At 39.2% G+C, this 18,403-nt stretch overlaps 1 long non-coding RNA gene across 1 annotated transcript; it reads left to right on the forward strand.

Moving 5' to 3' along the window:
* Positions 1-17,428: 17,428 nt before the first annotated feature.
* LOC122018570 lies at positions 17,429-17,944 on the forward strand. The gene is made up of 3 exons (XR_006121825.1): positions 17,429-17,501; positions 17,578-17,648; positions 17,887-17,944. It is a non-coding gene; the product is annotated as an uncharacterized LOC122018570 (long non-coding RNA).
* Positions 17,945-18,403: the final 459 nt, after the last annotated feature.

The raw sequence follows: 18,403 nt of genomic DNA on the forward strand, positions 1-18,403 counted from the left end.
ACTTTGTGGATGCAGGATCCAATTATTATGGCTTATAGTTATTATGTGTGTGATTGGACCCTTGGACATGTCAAGGGCATTTTATTGTGTGTGCATGATTGTATTATAAAATACAGCAGGAGCTGTATTTAGTTTTATTAGGATTTTATTTTTGATCTAGTTACATGTACATTCCTTTTATAGAATATAGGATCGATGGATGTAAATTTTATTTTATGTTCGATCTAGTTTACATGTACATTCCTTCGAGGAATATAGGATCAAAATGTAAAATTCTATTTATGTCGCGGGATCGAATCTTGCAAAGCGTAGAACCTTCTGAGGACCAGAGGCGCAGCGGAACAAGGAGCAAGATGGATGCGACAGCTATACCCGGTGGCGGTGGCCAAATATGGCAGCAGCTTGGGATGACAACACACGGAGGACAACAAGAGATAAAAGCCATAATAGTTGAAAATTAGATTTTCTATTTATTGCTTTTATATTGTGCTGTGTGTGCATGTTAGTTTACATATTTAGTAGGCTAGCATAGTTAAAATTCCTCATTTATAAATAACTAAGTGGGAGAGGGATTTTTAAGTAAATCCCATGGTCTCCATTACTGGTTTGTAAGTGATGCAAACAAGCTTGCGCGTTGGCTCTGAGTGCCTTCCTCCATAACGGATGAGCTTGTTTGTGGATCACTAGAACAAACTTCCATTTTTGGATGACTATAGGAAGTTAATTAAGAGCGTGTGATCTTCCCCAATAGAAGGGGCATAATCTTATTAATGGACTTAGTGTCAAGTAATGGTATACACTTAGACACATCTAATAGTATCCTCCCCATCGGAGTCACTGCTATTATTTGTGTGACCAAATGATACCAACTATTAATTTTATTTGTCAAAAAGTTAGGTTGACAAGATAATAAAATTAATGGGTTAAAACCCTCCTTTTACAAATGTTGAATTTGTATACGTCCACACTAACATGGCATGCAAAATTCACGGTGCTTGAGGTGTTGGTGAATTTAAATAATATTGTTTGAGGAATCAATATTTTTTTATTCAAAAGTTTTTGACCAAATATTTGATCAAAGACAGATCAACTATTAATTTTATTCGTCATAAAGTAAAGTTGACGAGATAATAAAATTAATGAATAAAATCTCCTCTTCGATTTTGTATCGTCCACACACTATTCATACAAAATTCATGGGGATTTTTAAAGAGTTGATCTTGACCAAGTATTTTTTGTGATTCTTAGGATTTAAAATGTTTGTCAATCCCCTAGTAGTCATACTATAAGAAAGACTTAGTAATCTCAATTGTAATGATTGGAAATAGAACTTGGACATTAAGGTAGACTGTCTTCTTAGAACTAAGAACAATATAGGTGTATTTAATTCATTAGTTGAAACATGTTTAGTGGTGTTATCTACCAGAACCTGGAGTGTAGATACAGATGTCATTAATCATGTCCGCAATTCATTGTAGGGTTCCAGGAAACCCGACAACTAAATAAAAATTAAAACACCGTCTACATGGACACTACTGTAAAAATGGTAGCTGTTGCAGTGGGAGATGTTTATCTTTTGATAAGAATAAAACATGGATTTTTGAGTAATTATCTTTACGCACCAAGTTTAGAAAGAACTAGTTTTCAGTTTCTAAACTATTCAAAGAACTTGATATTCTGCCTCTTTTAATAACAAAGTTGTTATTAAGAAAAAGAGGGAAGTTATCTGTTCTGGTACGTTGGTTGACAATTTATAAATCCAATAACTCTCACGATGCAACAAATGGAAATTAGTAACACATATTCTAACTTTAAGAGAAAGTAACCTTCGAAAATGAACCAATTATATCTTTGGCATCTAAGGCTAGGTTATATTAACTTGAGTAGGATTCATTGGTAGCTGATGAACTTTTGGGTTCATTAGTAGTGGAAATCTTTCCAACCTACGAGTCTTACTTGGAAGGAAAAATAACCAAGAAGCTTTTAAGTCTAAGGGGTATGAAGTCAAAGATATATTGGAATTGGTTCATTCTGATTTGTGTGATCCTATAAGCATCCAGGCAAGAGGTTGCTTCAAATATTTCATCTAGGCAACTATTTGAGATACAGATATATTTACTTGATGTGCTGCAAGTCTAAGTGCTTTGATTAGTTCAAAGAGTACGAGGCTGATATGGAGAAACGACAAAGTAAAAGTATCAAGACACTACAGTAAGATCGTAGTGGCAAGTACCTCTTGGGAGAATTTAGGAGTCATTTATCAGAAGTAGGGATTCAATCCAAACTAACTGCACCTGGTACACCTCTACAGAATGGTGTAGTAGAAAGAAGGTATAGGACTCTTATGGAAATAAGTAGATTGATGATGAGTTATTTTACCAAATTCATTTTAAGGATATACTCTGGAAACGGAAGTGAACATAGTACCTTCCAAAGTCAGAACTCTCTACTCATATAGAATTGCTGAATAGGCGTAAGCTTATTTTGAAGCATATTTGGATTCGGGTAGTCCAGCACATATGCTGAAGAGAGACAATGATAAGTTGGATAGGAATTCACTTGTTTGTGGGTTATCCTAGAGAAATGAAAGTAGGTTTATAGTCTTAAAAATCAGAAGGTCATTGTTAGTATCAATGACCAATTTTAGAAAAAGGACTATGTAATAAACCATGTGCCCATAAGAAAACTTGTTTTTAAGGAAATAATAAAAGACATGTCTAATCTAGTACCAATTGTACAAGATGAGATACCACAAGGAAACTGCAACACGTATCACAAATGATATACAATTGCAGAAAGTGCCTTGTCGTAGTGGGAGGGTTGTTAGGCAACTTAAAAAGATTCATGTTTTGGGAGAGTTTTTGGACTCGATCCCTGGAGGACATGAACCTGATCTCTGGACATATGACGAAGCACTCCAAGATAAAGATGCAATATCTTGGCAAAGAGTAATGAATAAAATTAGAATATATGTATTCTAATAAAATCTGGAAGCTTGTAGAACCACCAAATGGTGTAAAAGCCTTTGGGTATAAAAGGTCTATAATAGGAAAAGAGGATAGGCAGGAAGGTAGAAACTTTCAAAGCAAGGCTAGATGAAAAGGAAACTTTTTTTGGTAGCCATGCTTAAGTCTATCAGGATTCTTTATCTATTTGGTAAGTGGATGTCAAGGACATTCCTTAATGGAAGTCTTGAAGAAGCATCCATAAAGCAACCAGAAGGGTTCATTGCAAAGGGCTAAGAGCATCTTGTGTGCAAGCTCAATCAGTCTATGGACTGAGGCAAAGCTTCAAGGTCTTGGAACATCCGGTTTATCAAAGTAATCCAGATCTATGGATTTAGTAACCGGATAAGTCTTGTGTATACAAAAGATGTGATGGAAGCGTGGTGGTATTTCTTGTACTATACTTAGATAACATTTTTGGTAGTTGGAAACAATATCAAAATGTTGTCGGAAGTAAAGGTATGGTTGTCCAAACAATTCGATATAAAGGACTTGGGAGAATGTATATATTCTTGAGATCAAAGTAATAAGGGATCGCAAGAAAAGAATATTTTACTTATCCCAAGCTTCATACATCGGAAAAATCCTTGCTCGTTTTAAGCATACAAAACTCCAAGAAAGGTTCTTACCTTTTCGGGATGGAGTAACTTTATCTAAAGATATGTCTCTGTAGACATCAAAGGAGATAAAGGAAATAAAGGCATTCTTTATGCTTCAGCTGTTGGAAGCCTAATGTATGCTATGCACGAGATCAATCTGTTTTGCCAAGGGCATAGTTAGCAGATATCAAAGTAACCCTGGACAAGGACAGTGGACTGCAGTAAAGCATATATTGTAGTACCTTAGAGGCACTAGAGATTATATGCTAGCTTACAAGGCAGTTAATTTAGTCCTTGTGGGTTGCATGGATTTTGACTTCCAATCGGATAGGGACAATAATAAGTCAACCTCGGGGTTTTGTGCTTACTTTAGGAGCTAAAGTCATAACTATGGAAGAGTGATAAGCATAGGTGTTTTTCTGGACTCCACCATAGAAGCTTAGTATATGGCAAGCCTCTAAGGTAGCCATAAAATCTGAATAACTCAATAACCTCAAGATAGACTTAGATATGATTTCTGGATTGTCCAAAGATTATTACAATTTAATGTAATAATGTTGGTGCAGTAGCAAACTCGAAGAAATCATAAGTCTATAAGGCAAGTAAACACAATAGAGCGCAAGTACCACCCAATACGAGGAATCGTATAAACGAGGAGAAGTTGTTGCCGCCTAGATTGCATCAGGTGATGACCTATAGATCCTTTCACTAAGGTCCTTAAGGCAAGAGCTTTTGATGGGCATGTTGAAGGGATGAGAATCAGATGTATGGCAGCAGATATGACAGCTTAGTCTTTTAGTATAAGTGGGAGATTGTTAGAGTGTATACTAAAAGCCTAGCTTTTGGTATAAACATTTATCTAGAAATAAGAATCACATTGGTCAAATGACTACATTTATGATAAATGTAGTTGTTCAATTAATTTATATTGTAGATAACATGGTGTGTGGTGTCAAATTATAAACAGTAGCTCACGACCAAGATGGAAAGGAACAAACCATTAGAAGGTCGTAGTGTAATTAGGTATTAGTTATCTTAACTATATAATTACACTAGTACACTTAAAGTGTATTGAGTAGGACCATTTGAGGTCGTTCCTTTTATACTGACTTAATAAAGGAACAAAGACCTCAGTTATTATGGAAGCGTGTGCTCTTAATCCTAATATAATAACAAACACATATATTTGATATTTATTTCTTTAATTTATCAATGGGTGAGATTTAGTTCGATAAATCAATAAGCCCGATAAGTTGGGAAATGATATCACTTATAGTGTGTGTTGTTGATTATAGAAGGAAACTGTGTCCTAGTGATCTAGGTTGAGAATGTCCCCAAGAGGAGCTCATAAGTATTGTCATGTTAAACCCTGCAGGTGGACTTAGTCCGACATGACGATGAAGTTGAGTGGTACTACTCTTGGAGCTAGATATTAATTAAGTGAGTTGTCAGTAACTTACTTAATTAGTGGACATTTGTTATCTTAAACACAGGGAGACTAACACACTCATGATAAGAAGGAGCCCAAAATGTAATTTGGGATTGGTGCGGTAGTTCAATAATAGTTCTCTAGTGGAATGAATTATTATTGATAAAATTAAGTTGTGTGTTCGGGGCGAGCACGGGATGCTTAATTTTATCGGGAGACCAAAACCAATTCCTCCTCTCGGTCCCTATCGTAGCCTCTTAATTATAGAGTACTCTACCCACCTTCTTACCCATCCTATGGGGCCGGACAAGCTAGCTTGGAGACCAAGCTAGGGCCGGCCATGGGTATGTTCATGGGTGAATTCATGTGGCCGGCCCTATTAAATAAAAAGGAATTTTAAATTTTAAAATTTTTCTTATGTGGATAATATAATTTAAAAGAGAGTTTAAAAATTTAAATCCTTCCTTTTATAAGATTCTACAAAAGATTAAGAGAAGAGTTAAAATCTCTTTCCTTATTTGTAGATTAAAAGGTTGATTTTAATTTTGGTAAAAACTTTCCTTTTAATTATATTCATGATTTAAAAGAAAGTTTAAAAATTAAAAATTCTCTTTTATTAGTTTCTACAAAAGATTAAGAAAAGATTTAATATCTTTCCTTATTTGTAGATTGAAAGGAGATTTTAATTTTTAGAGATAACTTTTCTTTTTGGAAATTATCCACATGTTTAAAAGAAAGATTTTAATTTATAAAATTTCTTTTTATTAACCAATCATGAAGGGATTAAAATTATTGGAGAAATTTTTATAAATTTCTAGAAATAAATTAGGAAGTTTTAATTTTTGTTTTAATTAAAACTCTCCTTGTTTTGGGGAGAAGAGTGGCCGGCCATTATAATTTGAAAAGAGAAAATTATTTTAATTAAATAAATTTTCCTTTTCAATGGCAAAAGAATTAAGGAAGTTTTTATTAAATTTTCCTTATTTGCCAAGACCAAGGATTATAAAAGAGGGGGTAGAGGAGGCTTCAAGGCTAACGACTCTATTCTTCCCTCTTTTCTTCCTTGGGTGTGGCCGGCCCTTTCTTTCCTCTCCTCTCCTTTGTGTGGCCGAAACCTTCTCATGGTGGAGATAGCTTTGGTGGCCGGATCTAAGAAGGAGAAGAAGGAGAGAAAAGAAGCCTCTTTTCTAGCATCCCTTGGAGCATGGTGGTGGTGGCCGAACCTCTTCATCCTAGGAGAAGTTTTGATGGCCGAAACTTGTAAGGAAGAAGAAGGTGCTTGGTGGTTCTCATCTCGAAAGATCGTTGCCCACACAACGTCCGAGGTTAGAAAAGGAATACGGTAGAAGATCAAGAGGTTTTTCTACAAGGTATAACTAGTAATTTTTCTTTCCGCATCATACTAGTTATTTATGGAAATAATACCAAATACAAGAGGCTTACGTTCTAGTATTTCAAATATGTTTTTCGAAGTTGTGTTCTTTTGTTTTTTTTTCCCCTTATGATTTGATTGTTCTTTTTGGTTAACCTAAAATTATTTTAGGAAATTAAATATTAGCTTTCCATAAAAGGTTTTGTCTAGTCGGTGGTGGTTGCTCCCATATCCAAGAAGGCCATGTGCCTCGCCACGTCAGTACTGGGAACCAATTATGGAAATTAATATTTAATGGAATTAATAACTCAAGGTGATTTGGGTTGAACGTGTTAAGTTCCGCAGGAGACCCAAGTCAAAACCTAAAAGAACGAATAGATTAAGTTTTGGATCAAACGTGTTAAGTTCCGCAGGCGATCCAAAATTTAATTTAAAAGAACACATGGTAGCTAGGAAAGGTTGAGACCTTTGTACAATTTTTGTACGATGGAACCTCTAGGTTTTCGAGTAGCAACCAACACAAGAGCCGACTAGCGAGAAGGGCTTGCAGTGCGTCAGGAGGAAGACTGCGGATGAGTGCGGCAGACGAGAGGAAACATGTGGCGATTAGAGGACGGCGGGAGGAAGCCGCTCGAGAAGACCGGAAGTTGGGTTCGGGTGAGCCCTTTTCCGGATGACAGAGATCACCCAAGCGAACGGATCCGGAGTAGAAGACCCGGACCGAGCTGAACCGAACCGAAGCAAAGGTCCCGGATGAAAAAGTCAACCGTTGTTGACTTTTAGGCTCCGAGGCGCCCGGAACCCTTCCGGGCGCCCGGACCTGGTTTTTTGACCAGATTGCGTCAAACACGATCTGAACATTGGGGATAAAGTTTTATCCCCCCAGGGCACCCGGAACCCCTTCCAGCCGCCCCGACCAAGGCTATAAATAAAGCCTTGTTCCAGAAGCTCTTCATCAATTCAGAAATTGTAAACAACACTTGTGCACTTCCACTGTTTAGATAAGCTTCTGTCTTTCTGTGCCTACACTGCTGTAAACGAGGCTTCTCCGCCTGAAGGAGTTCTTAGTGCGACCATCTTCCTTGGATTAACAACCTCCCCGGTTGTAACCAAGTCAAATCCGGTGACTCGTCTTTATGCTTTGTTTTCTACTTAATCTATTTTTCAAGTGTTAGCTTGATCGTTCGAGAAAAAGTTATGTTTTATTCAGGGCTATTCAACCCCCCCATTCTAGCTAGCCCAACGGTCCTACAAGTGGTATCAGAGCCGAGATGCCTCAGAAGGACTAACCGCCATCTGAAGCAACAAAGAGATGGCCGGACCAAGCATCCACCCGCCAAAATTCGAAGGGGATTTCACCACTTGGAAAAAGCATATACAGGTATTATTTACCACTGATATTGAATTAACTTTAATAATGAAACTTGGCTTTGAAGCTCCAGAGAACAAGGAAATATATCAATGGACAGAAAAGGAGCAGGCCAACTTCGTGGCGAACCGTAAGGCAGAATACCATCTGCTAAGCGTCCTTCCGCCTCAAGAAGTCAACCGGATCGGGAACTATAACTCTGCAAAGGAACTTTGGGAGAAGTTCCTCGAGCTGCACGAAGGAACGTCCGAAGCCAAGCTCACTAGACGAGATCTGCTTCGCAATCAGCTCACCAGCCTGCGACTTGGGGAAGACGAGACAGCCACACATTTGCACTTCAGAATAAAAGAAATCATCACCGGACTCACAAATCTCGAAGAAAATGTAAGTAACCGAGATTCACTCAGGTACGCGTTAAATTCATTTCTGAGAAATTCAAAATGGGCATCACTAGTAGATGCTTTTTACATTTCGAAGGATTTAGAAAAAATTTCATTAGAAGAATTTTTTTCAACATTTGAAGTGCGTGAGTCAAGATGTGCAAGAATGAAGGAGTTCAAGAACAACGTCGCCCTCAAAGCTTCAAGAGACGAACCTGAGTCGGAATCTTCTCTCAACGACGAGGAAATGGTAATGATGGTAAGAAGATTCAAGAAACTTTGTAAATCTAGATCTACTAACCATCTGCAGGGGAAAAAGAAAAGGACAATCCGCTGCTACCACTGCGACGAAGAAGGGCATGTCAAGGACAACTGCCCCAAGCTGAAGAACAAAGACAAGGAGAAAGGTAAGAAGCCTATCCAAACGAAGACCTAAAGGCGGGACGATACGTCGTCCGAATCGAGTCGAAGCATTCTCCGGACTCGCGGTGGAGTCATCAAGACGACGGCTGCGATTCAAGCTCTTCCGAAATGAGCATCGAAGAAGGGGGAGACACGTCGGAAGAAAGCGGCAACTGGGGAGAAACAGACAACGAGATCGACAAGGTAAGTCAGGTACGATCTCTTCCTCCCGATAAAATGTTTAAGTTTGTTAAACTTTTAACAAAAGATTGCTGCAAATTAGAAAGTGAAAATAAAAATTTAAAAGTAATTCTAGTTAAGTCTTGTCCCTTAGAAGAATTAGATAAATTAAAACTAGCAAATGAAAAATTGAAACTTGAAAATGATGATTTGAAAATTCAAGTAGATAACTTGAAAAACTATGCATGCTCATCTAAAACCAATTTTAGAAGATTTAACAATTTAAATTGGTATTTTAAATATCACCCGGGATAAATTAAGAACATTTCAAGAAAATATGTCCCTAAAAATTTTTTGGTTAATCCAGTAGACTGGAACCTATATTGGGTTCCGAAGTCATGCTTAAATTAATTTTAAAATTAAAATTAGCGCTTTAAGTGAGAAAATTAAACAAAAAATTTCTTTATAAGGCTTTATCAAGGAAGTGATTGTTGCTCCAATAACCAAGAAGGTCTAGTGCCTCGCCACGACCTGGAAGCCAAAATTTTGAAATAAATGTTTAATTAACTTACTAATAAAGCATTAATGCAAGAATTAATTAATGATTTAAAAAGGTTATTCAAAATATTTTTTTAATTTAGAAATTTACTTACTTAAAAAAATTTTAAAATTGACTAAGTCATTTTTTTTCTTAGAATTTTTTTTTAAAAAAATTCTCAAATGATTAAGTTAGAAAAATTTCTTTCAAAAATAATCTTTACTTAGAAACTTTACTTAGAATTGTTTTTAACTTAGAATTTCTTTTAAATATTTTTTTCAAATTTACTAAATTTTTAACCCTTAGATTGTTTTTCTTGGAACCCCATTTTTTTTATGATCAAAGGGGAAGAAGGGAAAATATAAGTCTAGGGAGAGATAGAAAGATTTAATTTTTTTTTCTTGTCTATCTTTTTGTCCTTAAATTACAAATTAAGTTAATTTGCTTAATTTTATTTAATGTATATTTTAACCCTATCTTAATTTGGGTTGATCATACCAAAAAGGGGGAGATTGTTGGAACCCCAAGGTTGTTTTGGTGTGATCAACAAGTTAAGTTAGGTCCTATGTTGTTTCTAACCTAGTGTCTAAGCGTGCAGGAGCTTAGGAGCACAGGTACTCGAGCAGAAGATGCAGCTAGCGAGAAGGACAGCAGTCCGAGGGACGAGGTGCTGCGGAAGAGTACAACGACAGACGAGAAGGAAGCGTGCGGTGGTTCCGAGGGACGAAAGCCGGAGCGGAAGATTGCTCGGGGAGCAAGAGACGCAGCTAGCGAGAAGGATGGCACGCGGTGCGTCCGAGGGACGAAGACTACGGATGATACGCCGACGGACGAGAAGGAAACACGCCGCGATTCCGAGGGACGAGAAGCCGGAGGGAAGCCCGCTTGAGAAGACTGGAAGTTGGGTTCGGGTGAGCCATTTTCCGGATGGCAGAGATCACCCAAGCGAACGAATCTAGAGTAGAAAACCCAGACCGAGCCGAGCCGAACCGAAGCTGAGGTCCCGGACGAAAAAGTCAACCGCTGTTGACTTTTAGGCTCCGGGGCGCCCGGAGCAGCCCGGGGCGCCTGGAATGTAACGACCCAATTTTCCCTATTTCAAGTTCTAAAAGTCCATAAAAATATTTGGAAATACTTTTAAAATATTCTAGAGATTTTTAGAAATTTTTAGAGTATTTTTACGTAATTTTTGGAGGTCGTTTAGTATGTTACAAAAAGAAAGAAGTTTTGACCAAAAATGTTGAAGGTGAGATTCGAACCCAAGACCTCGACCCGAGCCGAACCTCAGCCGAACCCAGCCAACCAACTGGTCTGCGGTTGATTTGTGATTAAGAAGGGGAGCAAATTTAATTAAGTTGTAGTTGGAGCAGAATTTAAACCTAGTTATAAGTTTTCCCTTTCTCGCCGAAAACCATATCTGCCCTTCTCCCCGATCCCGACTGCGTGCGGCACTCCTGCTCGGGCGATAGCGAAGAAGAAGCTAGGTTTTGATCTCCGGCGCCTGGCGAAGGCCTTCTTCCGGCGAACCTTGCGGATCCGAGCTCCTCTCGCCTAAGAGAACGCGTGAGCACGAAAGGGAAGCCGAAGTCTTCATCTCCCCGGAAGCCCTAGCAGCTCTACCGCCGGTTGTAAGTCCAAGAACACTATGTAAGTACTACTCACTTGTGGTAGGAGTTGCTCCAAATTCGTTTGGATTTTTCCTAGCATCTCCGGAATTTGAAGCATGCCGTACAGATTTTTCTACTTGTGCTTACTGCCGTGAGTTGAGGATTTGGATTCGGATTTCTGATTTTTTTTTCTTGGATAAGTGTAGATATTATTTATACTATCTTGGTTTAGATTATTCCATCCGAATCTGCCACTTTGAACCTTGGTTTAGATTTCTACAGAATTGGGATTTAAGCTGTAAGATTTGTTCTTGAAGCTTGCTGCCGTGAGGTTGTTCTGTTAGTTAGATTTCTACAGAATTGCCATGCAGTGCTATTTAGATAGATTCTTCCTTGCTGAAACGAATAAGAACAGCCTTTGAGGTTTGCTATGTATTAGAATTGGTACAACTCCTGTTCACTCCTTTAGATAGGCAGATTTAAATCCTTTGTGCCCGAGTAAACAGAAATGAACAGCTAGGAGTGCTTGTTGGATAAGTATAATTGCTTGGTTTCAGTTTGGTTTAAATCATGCTAAAAGGTTTCCTTTACTCTATAATAACTTAAGCTGTGAATAAGTTTGTATAGGCCTTTTTGGCGCTTTGCATTGGGCAAGAACAACCCTATAATCAGCATTCCTGTTAGACCCTTCTTTTGTGCTAAGTAGTGGGCACGAACAGCCTTAGATCCAGGAACATGGTGTTAGCTTTCTTGCTATTTAATAAACATGATCAGTCTTGTTTAGTAGCATTGGAAATTTAGTTTTCTTGCTATTAGAATATCATGTGCAGAATTTTAGTGTAGTTGGATCTCTTTGTATGCAGAATTTTTCATTGTAGCTTAGTTCATCTTTGCTAATTCCATGCACATGATTAGTTTTAAGTTTAGTATCTTAGCCTTGGATTTCCATGTTTCTGAACATGAATAACCTTTGTTATTTAAGCATGTAGTTAGCATTTTCCTTGCTACTCAAAAAAGGCAAGAACAACCTTTATTTAAGTATGTAGTGTTAGCTTCTTGGTTTTCTTGATCATGAGGTTTTAAGTGTTGTACCATGTTATTTTTAGGCACTTCAGTTTAGTATGACATGCAGATTTCTTATAACTTAAATGCAGATTTTTATTAGTCATATATGCAGATTTTTATTAGTCATATGTGCTGATTTTTATTAGTCATATATGCAGATTTTCTAGTGTGCATTTGCTATTTTAACAAGCATGTGCAGCCATGTATTTTAGTGGTATGATTATGTGCCCTATTAAACCTTTTGAGGATTATGGGTAACTACAAGTAAGAAAAAGACCAAGGTCTAGTTAGAAAAGATAACAAGTAAATTAAAGTAAGAGGCTAGTACCCGACTTCCGAGGTTGTCGTTAAACAAATCCAGGTGACCAATTCCGAGGTCTTGGCCCTGGTAAGACCGAGGTCTTTATCCTCATAGGGCTGGAGGCTCGCTACCCCAGTCACTATTAGAGAGCGCGCATAAGATGGTACTAAGCCTGGGCCCAAAGAAAAAGAAGAAGAAAGAAAAAGAAAAAGAAGAAGAAAGAAAAGTAAAAGTAAAAGAAATTAAAAGATTAATTTCAAGTATAAAGCTATAAGTAAATGAAACAAGTACCACCTATGTTTGGAATCAACAGAAGTTTAGTTTCTTAAATTCTAAGCTTACAGCATTAGTTTCATTACTTTTCTTATCAGTTTAGTGAGCATGTTTAGTATTATTTCCAGTGTTCAGTTTTATTTCTGTACACCATGAGTACTTTGCTATTAGATGAGTACATGCAACTTTTCTTTTAGCATTTCAGTTTTAGTATTGTTGCATTATTTCTATGCACTTCGAGTTTTTGTGAGATAGATTAGTACTTACTAAGCGTTTCGCTTATAGATTTATTTTTCCTCCTACTGCAGATAAAGGAAAAGCTAAAGAATGAAAGGAAGGCGACAAGGTGGTGGTGATGAAGGTGTGTGATGACTGGACTATGGAGAGATCCAGAGTTTGCTAGCAGAATTTCAGGACCTACCTGTTTGGAGTTTCAGTTTATGTTTTCAGTTTTCTTTTAATGTTATTATGAGTTGAGGTTGTAATTAAGTTTATTCCGCACTTGTAATTAGTTTTCTTTTATTATGAGTTGGAGTGATATAGTTGTTTGCTATTGCTAGAGTAGTTTCCCTCTTCTTATTGTGTTATTATACTGCGTGGTTGTGAAAAAGTATGTTCCAGCCGCTTGTGGCTATGTATATAGTGTCTGTATGGTTGATTTGGTCACCGGTACAGGGGAGACTCTGCCGAAATTTTTCGGTAGGACTTCCTCTGGGGTCGTGATAAATCTAAGTGTTGCTAATATTAGCATAAGTGACACTAGTAAGTAGAGTTAATAGTTAAGTAACGGTCACCTTAGAGAGTAGTAGAGTTGTAAGAAGGGTGGTCATTACAGTTGGTATCAGAGCAGTTCCCATTCTTCAGCATCACACACACATCAGCATCAGCTTTGCCGTCTTCAAGTAAGAAAGTATTTAAGTTCTTTCTTTTATTGCTTTCCTTATTATTAACTGTAGTACAGAGTAATTGCTTATGAGTACTTAAGTAAGATGGAAGTTATTGTTTCTCCTTTCTTGATCCATATATATGTATGTTAGAAGGGTTAGAGAAGATATCAAGCCTTTTTCTTTGCATAATTAGATGGCAAGAAGAGGACATCCCCGTATCGTTCGTACTGAGAACCAAGATCAGGAGAACGAAGAGCTTAGATCAACTGAGCCTAATATCTCTGAAGTGTTGCCCAACTCCAGAGACAAGTAGTGGAGCAGTAACAAGTGATTGCCGACAGTGGTGATCGAAGCCGCTCCTCCCACTCGACCATTCTTGGAGACCCGGTGGTGGTGAAGTCCCATCGGTTGCCACAAGTCACCACTGACACCTAGAAGACAAGAAGCGTACCTCGTCCGGTGGGTGAAACCGAGAATGCTTCTCGGGCGGTGAGCCCAGGATACCCAAGCTTGGTTCGAGACATTTGAGAACCTGATGGAGCTTCTTGGTGACGGAAGTCGAGAAGGTTGATACCATTAAGTGTGTCTCTTTCTGCCATATGGAGGTGCTTGTATGTGGTGGGAGCGAGTGGAGAGTAAGCGATCGACGAACCTCGGGTTGACTTGAGATAGATTTCTAAAAAGTCTTCCGTCAGCGGATCACCAATAAACAGTATGAGGAGTTTATGGAATTCGGACAAGGTGACCTACAGTAGAAGAAGCGGTTAAAAGATTTAACAGGCTAGCTCACCTTTGCCTAGAGTTAGTAAGTGCAGTGAAAGAGCGAGTCGACCGATGCTCCGAATGCTGAGACCGGAAATATCACCTAATGTGAGTAGTGAAACTCACCGACCATAGATTGGTGAAGAGTGGTCAGAGGGCATTAGTGAGCACTATCTAAGCAACAACAAGGCCTGACAAGCGCACAAGCCGGTCGAGATAAGACAAGGCGGTGGGAAGCAGAGACCCGGTCAGTAATCAAACCGGAGGACAAAGATAACAAGAAAGACCCAAGCAGGAAGACGTATGGATAGTATGTGAATATCCGAGGTATTTCTAGAAGAGCTACTGGACTACCTCCCGGAGAAGTGGAGTTTGAGATTGAATTGGTTCCTGAAATCGATCCAATTTCAAAGCTCCGTGTCGCATGTCTCCAGTAGAGTTGAAAGAGTTTCAGAGCAACTTGAGGAGCTGCTTGACAAAGGCTTCATCGCCCTAGTCACTCACCTTGGGGGAGCTCTCGTGTTGTTTGTCGAGAAGAAGGATGGATCTGTCGAGATGTCATGAATTAGGAGCTCTGAATCAAGTGACGATCGAGAATAAGTATCCCTTCCGGGATCGCGACTTATTTGATTAGTTAAGAGGAGCGACGGTATTCTTGAAGATAGACTGCGCTCTGGGTACCATCGGTGAAAGTGAAAGAAAGAGACACACCAATAGCTTCGGAACGGATCACGGACATTACGAGTTTGTAGTCATGCCTTTTGGTGTAACTAATGCACCAGCGGTCTTCATGGACTTAATGAACAGAGTGTTCAGAGAATACCTTGACAAATTTGTCATCGTATTCATCGACGACATTCTAGTCTATTCAAGGACCCAGAGGAGCATGACACGCACTTGAGAATAGTATTGCAGACCCTTCAGCAAAAGCAGCTGTATGCTAAATTCTTAAAGTGTGAGTTCTGGTTAGAGCAGGTGGCGTTTCTAGGTCACATAATTTTTAAAGAAAGTATTCAAGTAGATCCAGCCAAGATAGAAGCGGTCGACGACTGGAGTAGACCCAAGAACGGCAGGGAGATCAGAAGCTTCCTTGGTTTAGCTGTGTACTACAGGAAATTCGTGGAGGACTTTACCAGGATAGCTTCTCCACTAACGGCCTTAACTAGGAAGAATAAGAAGTTTGAATGGTCAGACAAATGTGAGCAAAGTTTCCAAGCATTGAAGAAGAGATTGACCAGTGCTCCTATTCTGATTGTTCCAAAGAGTGACAAGAGTTTTGACATCTACAGTGATGCCTCTAAGATGGGTCTAGAAGCTGTTCTCATGCAAGAAGGAAAAGTGATAGCTTATGCTTCCAGACAACTCAAAGATTATGAGAAAAATTACCCCACTCATGATCTTGAGCTGGCAGTTGTGGTCTTTGCACTGAAACTCTGGCGACATCATTTGTATGGCGTTCAGTGCGAATTTTTCCTGGATCGTGAGTCTTAAGTACTTCTTCACTCGGAAGGACTTAAACATGAGACCGCGTGGTTGGAGTTAGTCGAAGACTATGATTGTGAAATCCTCTACCACCGAGCAAAGCTAACAAGTGGCGGATGCCTAGCGAGAAAATCCGGTCGTCCACGATGTCTGTCATCATTAGCCTACCGCTGCGAGAAGAGTTGTCGGACTTTGGAATGAAAATTATTTATGGGCAACTCTCTGTGTTGATCTTAGAGTCTATCTTGCTTGAGGATATCAGAGAAAGCAAAGTGAAGATCCGGATATCCAAGATCGAGCAAGAGATCTGAAAGAAAATTGAAGTTTAGTGTCAGACGGGGAATTCTTTATCGGGAGGCTGCCTTTGTGTTCCCAGTGATGAAGAGGCGAGAAAGAAATTTTAGAGAAGCTCGCTAAACACCTTACTCCGTGCATCTGGTTACGCAAGATGTACCAAGGCGTGAAACGAGATTACGGTGTGCGGACTCGAAGAGATGTAACTAAATATGTGATTACACACGTCGGTCAGCGAACACTAGAGAGCCGGGAGGGTTCTCTGCCCTTCTATCTAGAGTGGAAGTGGAAGACATATCCATGGACTTCATAGTCTTCCAAGAACTACGAATGAATATGATGCGATATGGGTGATAGTGGACGATTGACCAAGTCTGCTCGTTTCTAGCTATCAAGGTGTCTCACTCTATAGAGCGGTTGGCGGTTATATTAAGGAGGTGATCGGACTTCAGGGTTCCTAAATCTATTGTTTACGATAGAGATGGGCAACACTCACACTTTTGGGAGTCGTTGAATGCACTAGGCACCAAACTCAGTTAAATGTGACTTTTCATCCTCGGTGATGGGAGATAATAGGCGAGTAAATCAATTTTAGAAGATATGCTCGGAGCTTGTGCGCTAGATTTGAGGTGTAAGTATCTATGCTTAGCTGAGTTTGCCTACTGACAATAGCTATCAGGCCACCGTCGAGATTGTAAAATCTAGAAAATAGGCGAATATTAATAGGGAATTTTAGAATTTTAGAAATTTTCAAGAATTTTGAACTCGTATGGACGAGTTAGCGAGGAAAAACTGTTTAGGTGACCCGTTTAAGCGAAATGTTTATTTTATATTCCTTTTCTTTTATTTCTTTTTATTTCCTTTATTTCCTCTCGTCTCATGGATTCTCTCATCCTCGCGTTTCTTCCTTCGCGTGACAACTCCTGCCAGAGCCCTATGGCCTTGTCTCCTCTGTGCCACTATGGCCCGGTTCTCCTCTTCTTCATTTCTTACTGGCCTTGCTGCTCTTAGCCGCCGATTTCTTTCTCCTACGTGCACATGCCTTGTGAGCCTCGGTAGAAACGACTCAGGCTATGCCCTGGCCGTTGGTGTGGCGTATGCCATGAGCCCGGTGCCTAGAGCCGATCACATGTCACCCTTTCTTCCTCCTTACTGGTGTGAGTTCACGTAGATTTTACATGCACGAGCCTAGCCCAGCCGCCCGCCATGCGGGTTTCTCTTCTTTACGTGTCGAACCCTAGCGATATTCTTGCGGATAGCCACAGAAATCGCCGGCGGGAAGAACCACACCCCGTTTTTGTCTACGCCTAGATTGGAATTGGAAGATTAGGTAAGTCTTGGTTAGCGATAGCAACTCGAGTTTTGGGGTTCCTTTACGTACTAATTCATTGCATGATTTTCTTTGAGAACGATTGCCCTAGTTGGGTGTCTTGCCATTGCTTCTCTGCTCGATCATGGGTTAGCTCTGTTAGGCGATCCAGACCCTAGATCGTTGCTTGCTCACCTGGGCCTAGTTCCCTACTGCTGAAGCCTTTAACCCGTGCCCTAGCAGTGAGGTCACTTGTTCTAATTCCAGTAGCAACCATCTTTTGTAGTTGGATCATGTGCTAATTGTTTTTGGATTTCCAGCAGCCAGGTTTTCAGCTGTGTCAATTGGAAATTCTTCGACCTTGGATTTAAAAGTGATACATCCAGATTTTTAGGTGAGTTTAGAGGTGATTCCATTCTACATTGAATTTCATTAATAGTAATGGATAGTACCAGTTGATTAGTTGATATAAGATTTATAAATGTATTTGTTGTATTCCATTTGGATAAGTTAATTGATGATCCAATTGAGGTTTATAAATTTGGGTTTGTATTTAAGTTAGATTTTAGGGATTCGATTTAGCTAATTAAATTGTATATAATTAGCTAAACCTGTATGTCGTATTGATACAGGAATTTGACGCGAGACGAGTATCTCGGAGTCGGAATTGGACCTTTCTTTTGTCGGAGGCGGGTACTTTGACTTATGTCTTTTGATATGCATAATAAAGTGTTTACATAGCGATGATTGTGTTATCCTTTTGATTCGGTTGGTCACTACATGATACATGTTATTTGTTATTTATTATCCTGCGTATTATTATTGACTTGACCATCGTACTTTCGGTGGTATTGACCGTATGATACATCGTATTGGGACTAGGGTTTATTTGATACCATATTTGTGTGTACCTTCCATCGATCGTTGACTTGTGGTACACCTTTTATTTATGTATGGATCTTGCTATCTATTCGTGGATATTGCCGTGTTTAGGCGTCGTCGTTTGCGTGATTCGTGATGTGCGGTTATGCGCTCCGTTATTGGTAGCGTCGATTCGTATATCATACACACCACCACTCGTTGGTTGGTGGTATGATCGAGTCGTATGATTGTGCCTGCTCAAATCTGAACTGAACTAGGTCGTGACTA

The sequence above is a fragment of the Zingiber officinale genome, chromosome 9A, assembly GCF_018446385.1.
Source record: "Zingiber officinale cultivar Zhangliang chromosome 9A, Zo_v1.1, whole genome shotgun sequence".
Lineage (NCBI taxonomy): Eukaryota > Viridiplantae > Streptophyta > Magnoliopsida > Zingiberales > Zingiberaceae > Zingiber > Zingiber officinale.